Source organism: Balaenoptera physalus (genome assembly GCF_965194825.1).
Source record: "Balaenoptera physalus genome assembly, chromosome: 9".
NCBI lineage: Eukaryota > Metazoa > Chordata > Mammalia > Artiodactyla > Balaenopteridae > Balaenoptera > Balaenoptera physalus.
The window spans coordinates 21,966,359-21,981,378 of record NC_138888.1 but is presented as its reverse complement, the minus strand read 5'-3'; the positions used below and the strand labels follow the sequence as shown (position 1 = coordinate 21,981,378).

General features: G+C 37.5%; 1 long non-coding RNA gene across 1 annotated transcript in view; it reads left to right on the top strand.

The window, feature by feature from the left end:
* Positions 1-893: 893 nt before the first annotated feature.
* Positions 894-15,020, top strand: part of LOC309667029 — a 416,481-nt gene continuing 402,354 nt past the window's right edge. The window contains exon 1 of the long non-coding RNA XR_014267491.1: positions 894-6,647. This is a non-coding gene — a long non-coding RNA (uncharacterized lncRNA). The remainder of the gene's footprint in view (positions 6,648-15,020) is intronic.

The following is a 15,020-nucleotide window of genomic DNA, read 5'->3' as shown; positions in this document are numbered from 1 at the left end:
AAATACATCTACATGAGGAACAACTCCTACAGAACACCTACTGAACGCTGGCAGAAGACCTCAGACCTCCCAAAAGGCAAGAAACTCCCCACGTACCTGGGTAGGGTAAAAAAAACAGAGACAAAAGAATAGGGACAGGACCCGCACCAGTGGGAGGGAGCTGTGAAGGAGGAAAGGTTTCCACACACTAGGAAGGCCCTTCTCGGGCGGAGACTGTGGGTGGAGGAGGGGGGAGCTTCGGAGCCACGGAGGAGAGCACAGCCACAGGGGTGCGGAGGGCAAAGCGGAGAGATTCCCACACAGAGGATCGGTGCCGAGCAGCACTCACCAGCCCGAGAGGCTTGTCTGCTCACCCGCCGGGGCGGGCGGGGCTGGGAGCTGAGGCTCGGGCTTCGGTCGGATCCCAGGGAGAGGACTGGGGTTGGCTGCGTGAACACAGCCTGAAGGGGCTAGTGCGCCACAGCTGGCCGGGAGGGAGTCCAGGGAAAAGTCTGGAGCTGCTAAACAGGCAAGAGACCATTGTTTCAGGTGCGCTAGGAGAGGGGATTCAGAGCACCGCCTAAAGGAGCTCCAGAGACGGGCGCGAGCCGCGGCTATCAGCGTGGACCCCAGAGACGGGCATGAGACGCTAAGGCTGCTGCTGCCGCCACCAAGAAGCCTGTGTGCGAGCACAGGTCACTCTCCACACCGCCCCTCCTGGGAGCCGGTGCAGCCCGCCACTGCCAGGGTCCCGTGATCCAGGGACAACTTCCCCGGGAGAACGTTCGGCGCTCCTCAGGCCGTTGCAACGTCACGCTGGCCTCTGCCACTGCAGGCTCGCCCCGCATCCGTACCCCCGCCTCGCCCCAGCCTGAGTGAGCCAGAGCTCCCGAATCAGCTGCCCCTTTAACCCCGTCCCGTCTGAGCGAAGAACAGACGCCCTCAGGCGACCTACATGCAGAGGCGGGGCCAAACCCAAAACTGAACCCCGGGAGCTGTGCGAACAAAGAAGAGAAAGGGAAATCTCTCCCAGCAGCCTCAGGAGCAGCGTATGAAATCTCCACCATCAACTTGATGTACCCTGCATCTGTGGAATACCTGAATAGACAACGAATCATCCCACAATTTGGGGGGTGGACTTTGGGAACAATGATATATATATATATTTTTCCTTTTTCTCCTTTTGTGAGTGTGTATGTGTATGCTTCTTTGTGTGATTTTGTCTGTATAGCATTGTTTTTACCATTTGTCCTAGGGTTCTGTCAGTTTTGGGTTTTTTTTAGTATAGTTTTTAGCCCTTGTTATCATTGGTGGATTTGTTTTTTGGTTTGGTTGCTCTCTTCTTTCTTTCTTTTTTCTGTTTTTTAATTACTTTTTAATTTTTTTATTTTTAATAATTATTTTTTATTTTAATAATTTATTTTATTTTATTTTATTTTTTTCCTTCTTCTTTTCTTTTTTTCTCCTTTTCTTCTGAGCCGTGTGGCTGACAGGGTCTTGGTGCTCTGGCTGGGTGTCAGGCCTGTGCCTCTGAGGTAGGAGAGCCGAGTTCAGGACATTGGTCCACCAGAGACCTCCAGGCTCCACATACTATCAAATGGTGAAAACTCTCCCAGAGATCTCCATCTCAATGCTAAGACCCAGCTCCACTCAACGATCAGCAAGCTACAGTGCTGGACACCCTATGCCAAACAACTAGCAAGACAAGAACACAACCCGAAGCATTAGCAGAGAGGCTGCCTAAAATCATAATAAGGTCACAGACACCCCCACACACACCACCGGACGTGGTCCTGCCAACCAGAAAGACAAGATCCAGTCTCATCCACCAGAACACAGGTACTAGTCCCCTCCACCAGGAAGCCTACACAACCCACTGAACCAACCATAGCCACTGGGGGCAGACACCAAAAAACAACGGGAACTACGAACCAGCAGCCTGCAAAAAGGAGACCCCAAACACAGTGAGTTAAGCAAAATGAGGAGACAGAGAAACACCCAGCAGATGAAGGAGCAAGGTAAAAACCCACCAGACCAAACAAATGAAGACAAAATATGAAGTCTATGTGAAAAAGAATTCAGAGTAATGACAGTAAGAATGATCCAAAATCTTGAAAATAGAATGGAGAAAATACAAGAAATGTTTAACAAGGACTTAGACGAACTAAAGAGCAAACAGACAAAGATGAACAACACAATAAATGAAATTAAAAATTCTCTAGAAGGAATCAATAGTAGAATAACTGAGGCAGAGAACGGATAAGTGACCTGGAAGATAAAATAGTGGAAATAACTACTGTAGAGCAGAATAAAGAAAAAAGAATGAACAGAATTGAGGACAGTCTTAGAGACCTCTGGGACAATATTAAATGCACCAACATTTGAATTATAGGGGTCCCAGAAGAAGAAGAGAAAAAGAAAGGGACTGATAAAATATTTGAAGAGATTATAGTTGAAAACGTCCCTAATATGGGAAAGGAAATAGTCAAGTACAGGAAGTGCAGAGAGTCCCATACAGGATAAATCCAAGGAGAAACACGCCAAGACACATAGTAATCAAACTATCAAAAAATAAATACAAAGAAAAAATATTAAAAGCAGCAAGGGAAAAACAACAAATAACATACAAAGGAATCCCCATAAGGTTAACAGCTGATCTTTCAGCAGAAACTCTGCAAGACAGAAGAGAGTGGCAGGACATATTTAAAGTGATGAAAGGGAAAACCCTACAACCAAGATTACTCTATCCAGCAAGGATCTCATTCAGATTTGATGGAGAAATTAAAACCTTTACAGACAAGCAAAAGCTAAGCATGACCAAACCAGCTCTACAACAAATGCTAAAGGAACTTCTCCAGGCAGGAAACACAAGAGAAGGAAAAGATCTACAATAACAAACCCAAAACAATTAAGAAAACGGTAATAGGAACATACATATTGATAATTACCCTAAATGTAAATGGATTAAATGCTCCAACCAAAAGACATAGACTGGCTGAATGGAAACCAAAACAAGACCCATATATATGCTGTCTACAAGAGACCCACTTCAGACCTAGGGACACATATAGACTGAAAGTGAGGGGATGGAAAAAGGTATTCCATGCAAATGGAAATCAAAAGAAAGCTGGAGTAGCAATTCTCATATCAGACAAAATAGACTTTAAAGACTATTACAAGAGACAAAGAAGGACACGACATAATGATCAAGAGATCAATCCAAGAAGATACAACAATTGTAAATATTTATGCACCCAACATAGGAGCACCTCAATACATAAGGCAAATGCTAACAACCATAAAAGGGGAAACCGACAGTAACACAATCATAGTATGGGACTTTAACATCCCACTTTCACCTATGGACAGATCATCCAAAATGAAAATAAATAAGGAAACAGAAGCTTTAAAAGATACATTAAACAAGATGTACTTAATTGGTATCTATAGGACATTCCATCCAAAAACAAAGGAATGCACTTTTTTCTCAAGTGCTCATGGAACATTCTCCAGGATAGATCATACCTTGGGTCACAAATCAAACCTTGGTAAATTTAAGAAAATTGAAATCGTATCAAGTATCTTTTCTGACAACAATGCTATGAGACTAGATATCAATTACAGGAAAAAAATCTGTAAAAAATACAAAGACATGGAGACTAAACAATACACTACTTAATAACCAAGAGATCACTGAAGAAATCAAAGAAGACATCAAAAAATACCTAGAAACAAATGACAATGAAAACACGACAACTCAAAACCTATGGGATGCAGCAAAAGCAGTTCTAAGAGGGAAGTTTATAGCAATACAATCCTATCTCAAGAAACAAGAAACATCTCAAATAAACAACCTAACCTTACACCTAAATCAATTAGAGAAAGAAGAACCAAGAAACCCCAAAGTTAGCAGAGGAAAAGAAATCATAAAGATCAGATCAGAAATAAATGAAAAATAAATAAAGGAAACAATAGTAAAGATCAATAAAACTAAAAGCTGCTTCTTTGAGAAGATAAACAAAATTGATAAACCATTAGCCAGACTCATCAAGAAGAAAAGGGAGAAGACTCAAATCAATAGAATTAGAAATGATAAAGGAGAAGTAACAACTGACACTGGAGAAATACAAAGGATCATGAGAGATTACTGCAAGCAACTATATGCCTATAAAACGGACAACCTGGAAGAAATGGACAAATTCTTAGGAAACCACAGCCTTCTGTGACTGAACCAGGAAGAAATAGAAAATATAAACAGACCAATCAGAAGCACTGAAATTGAGACTGTGATTAAAAATCTTCCAACAAACAAAAGCCCAGGACCAGATGGCTTCACAGGCGAATTCTACCAAACATTTAGAGAAGAGCTAACACCTATCCTTCTAAAACTCTTCCAAAATATAGCAGAGGGAGGAACACTCCCAAACTCATTCTACGAGGCCACAATCACCCTGATACCAAAAGCAAACAAAGATGTCACAAAAAAAAAGAAAATTACAGACCAATATCACTGATGAACATACATGCAAAAATCCTCAATAAAATACTAGCAAACAGAATCCAACAGCACATTAAAAGGATCATACACCATGATCAAGTGGGGTTTATCCCAGGAATGCAAGGATTCTTCAATATACACAAATCAGTCAATGTGATACACCATATTAACAAATTGAAGGAGAAAAACCATATGATCATCTCAATAGATGCAGAAAAAGCTTTTGACAGAATTCAACACCCATTTATGATAAAAACCCTCCAGAAAGTAGGCATAGAGGGAACTTACCTCAACATAACAAAGGCCATATATGACAAACCCACAGCCAACATTGTTCTTAATGGTGAAACACTGAAACCATTTCCACTAAGATCAGGAACAAGACAAGGTTGCCCACTCTCATCACTATTATTCAACATAGTTTTGGAAGTGTTAGCCACAGCAATCAGAGAAGAAAAAGAAATAAAAGGAATCCAAATAGGAAAAGGAGAAGTAAAGCTGTCACTGTTTGCAGATGACATGATACTATACATAGAGATTCCTAAAGATGCTACCAGAAGACTACTAGAGCTAATCAATTAATTTAGTAAAGTAGCAGTATACAAAATTAATGCACAGAAATCTCTTGCATTCCTATACACTAATCATGAAAAATCTGAAAGAGAAATGAAGGAAACACTCCCATTTACCACTGCAAGAAAAAGAATAATATATCTAGGAATAAACCTACCTAAGAAAACAAAAGACCTGTATGCAGAATAGTATAAGACACTGATGAAAGAAATTAAAGACGATACAAAGAGATGGAGAGATATACCGTGTTCTTAGATTGGAAGAATCAACATTGTGAAAATGATTATACTACCCAAAGCAATCCACAGATTCAATGCAATCCCTATCAAACTATCAATGGTATTTTTCACAGAACAAGAACAAAAAATTTCACAATTTGTATGGAAACACAGAAGACCCCAAATAGCCAAAGCAATCTTGAGAAAGAAAAAGGGAGCTGGAGGAATCAGACTCTCTGACTTCAGACTATACTACAAAGCCACAGTAATCAAGACAGTATGGTACTGGCATGAAAACAGAAATATAGCTCAATGGAACAGGATAGAAAGCCCAGAGATAAACCCACACACATATGGTCACCTTATTTTTGATAAAGGAGGCAAGAATATACAATGGAGAAAAGACAGCCTCTTCAATAAGTGGTGCTGGGAAAACTGGACAGCTACATGTAAAAGAATGAAATTAGAACACTCCCTAAGACCATACACAAAAATAAACTCAAAATGGATTAAAGACCTAAATGTAAGGCCAGACACTATCAAACTCTTAGAGGAAAACATAGGCAGAACACTCTATGAGATAAATCACAGCAAGATCCTTTTTGACTCACCTCCTAGAGTAATGGAAATAAAAACAAAAAATAAACAAATGGAACCTAATGAAACTTAAATGCTTTTGCACAGCAAGGGAAACCATAAACAAGATGAAAAGAAAACCCTTGGAATGGGAGAAAATATTTGCAAATGAAGCAACGGACAAAGGATTAATCTCCAAAATTTATAAGCAGCTCATGCAGCTCAATATCAAAAAAACAAACAACCCAATCCAAAAATGGGCAGAGGACCTAAATAGACATTTCTCCAAAGAAGATACATAGATTCCCAACAAACACATGAAAGAATGCTCAACATCACTAATCATTAGAGAAATGCAAATCAAAAGTACAATGAGGTATCACCTCACGCCAGTCAGATTGGCCATCATCAAAAAATCTACAAACAATAAATGCTGGAGAGGGTGTGGAGAAAAGGAACCCTCTTGCCCTGTTGGTGGGAGTGTAAATTGATACAGCCACTATGGAGAACAGTATGGACGTTCCTTAAAAAACTAAAAATAGAAATACCATACGACCCAGCAATCCCACTACTGGGCATATACCCTGAGAAAACCATAATTCAAAAACAGTCAGGTACCACAATGTTCATTGCAGCTCTATTTACAATAGCCAGGACATGGAAGCAACCTAAGTGTCCATCAACAGATGAATGGATAAAGAAGATGTGGCACATATATACAATGGAATATTCCTCAGCCATAAAAAGAAATGAAATTGAGTTATTTATCGTGAGGTGGGTGGACCTAGAGTGTGTCATACAGAGTGAAGTAAGTCAGAAAGAGAAAAATAAATACCGTATGCAAACACATATATATGGAATCTAAAAAAAAAAAAAAAAAGTTCTGAAGAACCTAGGGGCAGGACAGGAATAAAGACGCAGATGTAGAGAATGGACTTGAGGACTCGGGGAGGGGAAAGGGTAAGCTGGGACGAAGTGAGAGAGTGGCATGGATTTATATATATTACCAAATGTAAAATAGATAGCTAGTGGGAAGCAGCTGCATAGCACAGGGAGCTCGGCTCGGTGTTTTATGACCACCTAGAGGGGTGGGATAGGGAAGATGGGAGGGAGACGCAAGAGGGAGGAGATATGAGGATATATGTATATGTATAGCTGATTCAGTTTGTTATAAAGCAGAAACTAACACATCATTGTAAAGCATTTATACTCCAATAAACTCCATAAAGAGCAGATATGACTGCTTTCCTCCAATAAAGATGTTAAAAAAAAAAAAGATTCAGCCCATCTTTATGCTTATTTAATGTCACTTCGACCTTGAGAGCATTTAAATGTTTTATTCATTATTTCATGTGCTTGATATGGTCTCATTTCTTGTTTAGGTCCTCTCTAAGGAATTGAATCATTAAAGTGAAGCAGAAAGCTCTCTGCAGTCTTTGAAACACAGGTCAGTGTGGGGAAAAATGGGCTTACGAAACAGTGACTTTGTGAGACGTAACTTAGCAAATCAGAAGAAAAATAGTAGACCTCTGTATTCAGCCTTAATAGAGTAACAGAACTCAGATTTACCTTCCTGCCGTAGACAGCTGGAACACTGGACAAAATACATGAAACAAATGTTTTTAGATATTTGGCAATAGGCACTGCATGTCTGTGCTCTCTGATAAAATTTCTTTTTTTTTTAAACATGAATCAAGCATCAGTGACCTGTGGAACAATACCGGGTGGTTTAACATATTTGAGTCTTGGGGAGAGGGTAAGATTATTTGAGGAAATAATGAACAAAAATGTTGTAAATTTAATGAAAATTTCAAAAATGTCTTCAAAGAAAAGCTAACAATGTAAATTAAGAATAATAATTTAGATCTAAATTCCAGATTACATCAATAAAAATTGTGAAGTGGGGAGAGACAGTAAGGACAGTAAAAGACTAAAAGATTTCTCATTTTACACAGATGATAACTAATAGATACAGTTACATTCTTAACCTTGATAAAAAATATTTCAAACTGCTTTTAATTACAAAAAGATAATCACTAATAGAAAAAATTGTAATTGTGCCTTCCAAATTACTAGAGAAATAAGAGCTAAGAAAATATAGTTGATGAAAATATAACAGGGTAAAAAAACTATTATACAATATGATCCTGTTTTATTATACGTATATATGACATATATCGGAAAATAAAAAAAAGAAAAACCCCCAAATTATAAAAGTGGTTGTTGGGCTTCCCTGGTGGCGCAGTGGTTGAGAGTCCGCCTGCCAATGCGGGAGACACGGGTTCGAGCTCTGGTCTGGGAGGATCCCACATGCCGCGGAGCAAATGGGCCCGTGAGCCACAACTGCTGAGCCTGCGCATCTGGAGCCTGTGCTCCGCAGCGGGAGAGGCCGCGATGGAGAGAGGCCCGCGCACCGTGGTGAAGAGTGGCCCCCGCTTGCCACAACTGGAGAAGGCCCTCGCACAGAAACGAAGATCCAACACAGCCATAAATAAATAAATAAAGCACACCTAGTATAGTGTAATTAAAAAAAAAAATTCATTAAAAAAAAAAAGTGGTTGTCTCCAACAGGTTGGGATCATGGGGTTTGTGGTTTGTTTTCTTATTAATGTGTTTCAACTGTTCCTAAATATTCTACAATTAGAACACTATTTCTGTGATTTAAAAAAATCAATAAACATTAAAATTTTAAATTAAAAAAAAAACCTCATGATATATGCATCCAGATGATTAGATTCCATGTTGGTGAGGATGGGGAGTAGTAATTGGAACTTCCATTCATTGCTGATAGGATGTAAACTGGTACACCATTGTGGAAAAACAACTTGACAGTTTCTCATAAAGTTAACATATGCTTACTATACAACCAAGAAGTCCCATTTCTAGATATTTACACACGAGAAATGAAAACACATGTCCACAAAAAGACTTGTACATTAATGTCCATTGCAACTTTATTTATAATAACCAAAGATGTAAATAGCTCAAATGCTCATCAACAAATGGTGAATGGATAAAGAAATTGTGGCATATGCGTACAAAGGACTACTACTATAAAAAAATAACAAATTACTGACATAGTCAACAACAGGGATGAGTTTCAAAACATTATCCTGAGCAAGAGATGTCAAACACAAAAGAATATACACCACATGATTCCATTTATATGAGGCCTTAAAATGACAAATTCAATTTAAATGGACAGAGAGCAGATATGACTGCTTGGGGCTGGGAGAACGGCAGCAATTGACTACAAAGGTGCATAAGGGAATTTTGGGGTTTGACAGAATGTTCTATAGTTTGATCGTGGTGGTTGTTACATGGCTATCTATATCTCTCAAAACTCACCAAACTGTACTGTTAAAATAGGTACATATTTTTGTATATAAATTATTTCTCAATAAAGGTGATTTTTAAAGCAGAATAACAATGGCATAATTATATGATGAAATTGAATTCTAACGTAGCACTTATCTTTTAAGGCTTTAAAGTCAGAAGGTCTTGAAGTCAACATTCACTAATCCTGTGATCTTACAGCAAGTGACTTCAACTTTCTTAACTTTTTCCTTATCTTAAAAATATCGATACTGCCTCACAGGATTGTTACTACTAAAAGTACTTCAAATTCTACGTAAAATTATTTTTCAACCCATTTTTATGCGTTGAAAATAATTTTTTACTTAATTTTCATATAATTTCAGATTTATAAAATAATCACATTCTCCATATAACTTCACTCAGATTCCCCAAGAGTTAACATCATGTATAACCAAGAGATAAAAATAAAGAAATTAACAATGGTCAGTACAATCATTGAATCTTACTCACATTTTTATCAATTATCCTTCGAATGTCATTCTTCTTGTCCAGGATCCAATTCATTCCAGGATCTCCTGTGACACTTAGTTGCCACATATTCTTAGTTTCCTTTAATCTGGAACTGTCCCTCAATCTTTCTTTGTCTTTCACGCCCTCGACACTTTTGAAGAGTGCTAGTCAATTATTTTTTAAAATGTTCCTAAATTTAGGTTTATCTGATATTTTCTCAAGATTAAACTCAGGTTATTTATTTTGGATAAAAATTCCACAGAAATGTTATTGCGTCCTCTTCACTGTAACACATCAGCAGACACCTGCTGTTGATCATCGTCTCATTACTGGTAATGTTAACTTTGATTAGTTGGTTAAGATGATATCTTCCAGGTTTCTTCACTGTGGTTACTATTTTCCCATTTCAATCAATAAGTAACTTGTAGAGAGATACTTTGAGACTACATAAATATCCCATTTCTCATCATATTTTTCACCCAGTAATTTTGGCATCTATTGCTGATTCTTGCCTGAAACATTTATTACCGTGTTGGTTGCCAAGTGATGATTTTCTGTTTTCACCCTTCCTTCTCTATTTGTTAGTTGGAACTCTAGCATGAGGAAGAGCTTTCCACTCTCTCCACTTATTTATTTGTTTCAATTATCTATTTACATCAGTATGCATTCATGGCTTGTTATTTTAGCCTATAGATTTTAATCCATTATAATCATTATTAGTTCATTCATTTTTTGCTCAAATTGTCCCAGATTTGACCATTGAAATTCCATTCAAATTGACTCCTGTATATTTTTGACATTTCCCCATCACTTTTAGGCACCTCCTTGTTTTCTGGTACCACAACATATTTATCTTGCACTTTTTTGGTCTCAGTCCTGGAGTCAGACATTTCTCTATGGAACACTGCCTTCTTTCATTAGGCAATAATTTAACACTCTATTAATGAAAATGAAAGCTCATGTTCCACCTCTTTAATCAATCTTAAAATATGAGCCTCAAAAACGGAATGAATAATAGATGGTAGTAGAAAGATGAGAAAAGACATGTGGAAGCTTGGGTTTTCATCAAGTGATTGGCTTTAAAATCAAAATTGTTGTTGGCTTTCAGTCTTGCCAGTTGAAACATACCTTGGGATTTTACATACTATCCAACTGATACTGGAGTCAGAAGGTGAGGATGGGTTGGGAAGAGTATGAAACTGCCATTCAAGATCTTGCTGGTGCTGCACAGAATGCCTCAAACATGGGTCATAAGCAGGACTGTGGAGCTAATATTTGCGTCATCATAAAATTCTGGGCTCAGAGCATGGCAAAGAGGAACTAAGTTTAGAGAGTCAATGAATGAGCCATTTGTTGTCCCAAATGACTTACTAGTTAGGCAGTAACACAAAAAAGCCTGGCTGAGCTCTGGGTGAAGTTCAACAACCTGTCTATGCGGGAATCCAAAAGAGTAACTTCAGTCTCTTCTGCACTGAGAAATGGGATTGAGACCCTAAAAGACATTTTCCATTGGAATTTCTGTGAAAGAGGGAAATTCAGTCACAATTTTAGAGAAATGACTATCATATGGACCATTTCACTTGGTAGAAGTTTTCAAAATGACTCTCCTGAATTTTTAATCAATCTTCAAACATCATATATCTTTTCAACACAAGAGTGAAAATTAATATGATTAGCATGTAACTGGCATAACAATACTTGAAGAGTAGCCCACATCCTGAAGCTACTCAGGCAAAATTCCAGGCTTTTATAAAAATGGAAAAAAATCCTCAGAAAGTGTACACTGCCACATTTTCCCACCCAGGTTGGCATAAATAGAGAGAGAGAGAGCGAGCGCAGAGTCCTGACAATTTTTTCAGGGGTACATTGTATCCCTTTCTACATTTCCATATCTTTCCTCTAGTCTAAGTGTTTTTCTTGAACTACTTTAATTTTTTTTTTAAAGTCGAGATGGAAGGAATCTCCTCTATCCCCATCCCAGTCAGGTTGGAGTTAACGGAGCCATGCCAGGGACAAAGAACTCACCAGGCCCCTGAATTGTGCTGATAGCAACTCCTCTTAAGTGGGAAAGCCTAAGAAATCTGTAAGGGGACCAAGAGTGTGCTAATGTGGGTCTCTTCCTGGGTTTTTCTCCACGTAGCATGCCATTTTCTGCTTCATAAAATAGTCATGTGAGCTGCTGTCCCTCATTCCACCCTAGAAGATGGCCTTGAATAGCCTGGAGAAGTCAGGAGTTCCCTCTCTGGAATGTTGAGCAAGTACATTTTTACCTGATGCTGTAACCCTGGATTCATCCTTGGCTCTGAAATCTTCTCCCACGTGGTCTGCAAATCAACTTATCCTCATCCCACTACGCCTGCTTACTCCACTGCTTCATCTGATGATTGCTTGTAATGGCAACATCTGTTGCTTATCTGCCTTTTAGGAGGTTGTGGAGATGAGTGAGGTAATACGTGTGAAAGTGAAAGGAAAGCACTTCAGCTCACCCTTTGCCAGGGGTAGAGTGTCACTGAACACCTCATTTTCCCAGAATGCCTCCTGATTTAATAATAGAAGGTGTCCTTTTACATATAGGAAAACATAATTACCAAAGAATGAAGAGACTTCGTGGAAACACAATTGAAGATGCAAATAATCCAAATTTAGGACTCAAATTTCCAGATTTTACAAGGGCTATATTTAAAACACTGCTATCTCCCTACTCCATGGAACACATAAGAAATGTGTATTAACACATGTAAGATCCAGCTTCCTAGTTACACCAAATTGCGGCTTTCTAGACTCTAAAGCACAAGGCAGAGTAATTCTTCTCATGGTGGAATGCATTTAATTAAGAGTAAGGCTATGGTCAAACCATTTGAAAATAACTTTATTGAATTTACGTTCATATCACAGCCTATTTCTAAGCATGATTAAATTTTTTTAAATAATATGCATATTTTCTGGTTTAAAAAGTAATATAGAATCTATGTAAACCTTGAAAATGTAGAAAAAATGTAATGTAAAAAATGTGAAGTGTGACACAATAAAAATAAAAATCACTGTTAAAGACAACCACTACTATAATTTTGGTTAGTAAATCCCCTCCAATTTTTTTTCTTTCTGTTTTTTGAGGTGTAATTGACACATGCCATTGTGTAAGCTTAAAGTGTATAGCATGTTGATTTGATACATTTATATATTGCAATATGATCGCCACCCAAAACTTTTCTGTCCATGTATTATAATTATACTTTTATATATTTTACAATTACATTGTATTATACAATTACATTTATTACATATAGTTATATAGATTTATATAATATAACATACATGTTATATATCAATGTATTATAAAATATTATATATTAGTATCTATTATTATACACTATTAATATTATATAGCAATAATTATTATTATTTTATTTAAAAATCAGATGGCTCCTACTTTGAAAAAACTCCTTCTTACATTTATTATGAAACTTTTCCTGTGAACTTATACAACCTGAGTTTTAATGACTGTGAAGTATTCTATTGGATGATTGTACCATAATTTATGTAAACATTTTACAATACTTAGGTAAATAACATATTGTTGGGACATGGATTCTTTTTTTTATATTATTAACAGTGGTCAAATTAGTGTTCATATATTTGAATCTCTATGCATATCCATAATTTTTCCCATAGAATACAAATAGGCGAAATATGTACGTATTCAAATTTAAAAGTTTTTGTCACATATCTCCATATTGACTGTAGAAAGTTTGCCTCAAGTTACACCCTTCAGGCCCTGTTTCCCTATTTCTTTATTCTAACTATTAGGATTGCATCTGGCTACAGACAACATAAAAATCTGACCACAGTGGTTTTCAAAAGTAAGAGGTCTAATTGTCTCAGGCCGCAAAAAGACAGGAGTCAAAGTCCGCCTGGTACAGGTGCTCAATGATATCATCGGAAAGCCTGTCTTCTTCTGATCAGTTTTGCCAGATTTGGCATTCGGCCTGCATCCCCTGGGTTGAAAGATGGCTGTTGCGCTTACGGGCATGTGTCAGTAATGCTGATTCAGAGAAGGAAGAGCACAAAGCTTTCTCCTCATGAACCATCATCATTTGTTCAGGAAGGGCCTCCCCAGGGACATCTACCTGCATTCCATCACAGCACACCCCTTGCTACCAGGATAGGTGATTATTTTAGACTTCCTAATTCCTGATTCTATAATAGGAAAAGGCAGGAAGAGGGGTTTTGAATATCGTTGAGTAGTCAGACTCAGGGCTTGCAACATATGGTACGTCTATTTGAAGTTTTTTAAAACATAATGCTAAAATTACCCTCCTCCCTGAACGCTTGAACCAAAATACACATATTTTGATATATGTGTTGTTCATATGTTTTTGCATTTTTTTTACTGGAGTATAGTTGCTTTACAATGTTGTGTTACAGTTGTTTCTACTGTACAGCCAAGTGAATCAGCTATACGTATACACATATCCCCTCTTTTTTGGATTTCCTTCCTGTTTAGGTCATTGCAGAGCACTGAGTAGAGTTCCCTGTGCTATACAGTAGGTTCCCATTAGTTATCTATTTTATACATAGTATCAATAGTATATATGTGTCAATCCCCACCTCCCAATTCATTCCACCCCCCGGCTTCCCCCTTGGTATCCATACCTTTGTTCTCTACATCTGTGTCTCTATTTCTGCTTTGCAAATAAGATCATCTATACCATTTTTTTTTAGATTCCACATATATGTGTTAGTATATGATATTTGTTTTTCTCCCTCTGACTTACTTCACTCTGTATGACAGTCTCTATATATAATTTAATATCATCTTTTCATTTAATATTATTTCATATGCATTCTCCTATGCCATTATACTTTTGAAAAATTGACACCAAATGGCTGCCTAATATGATGATTTTATTCTTATCTTCCCCAATTTCCCCTAACTTTTTTGCTATCTTGATTAATTCTGTTTTGAACAGCTCTACGTGTAATTTTTAGTCTGAATCTTGGATTATTAGAGTTCTATGAATGAGGGCTTCTATCTACTTTGATGTTGTGGTCTAGTACTTTTTTTAAAATTAAAATTTTTTTTTAAATTTATTTTTAAATGAACTTTTTATTCTAGAATATTTTTAGATTTATAGGAAAATTGTAAAGATTGTAAGAAGGTTCCCATAAGCCTTGTACCCATTTTCCCCAGCTGTCAACACCTGACATTAGTAGAGTACATTTGTCACAACTAATGAGTCAACGTTGGTACATTATTATTTACTAATGTCCATACTTTATTCAGATGTCCTTAGATTCTACCTATTGTCCTTTTTCTGTTCCAGGATCCCATCCAGGATATCATTTAT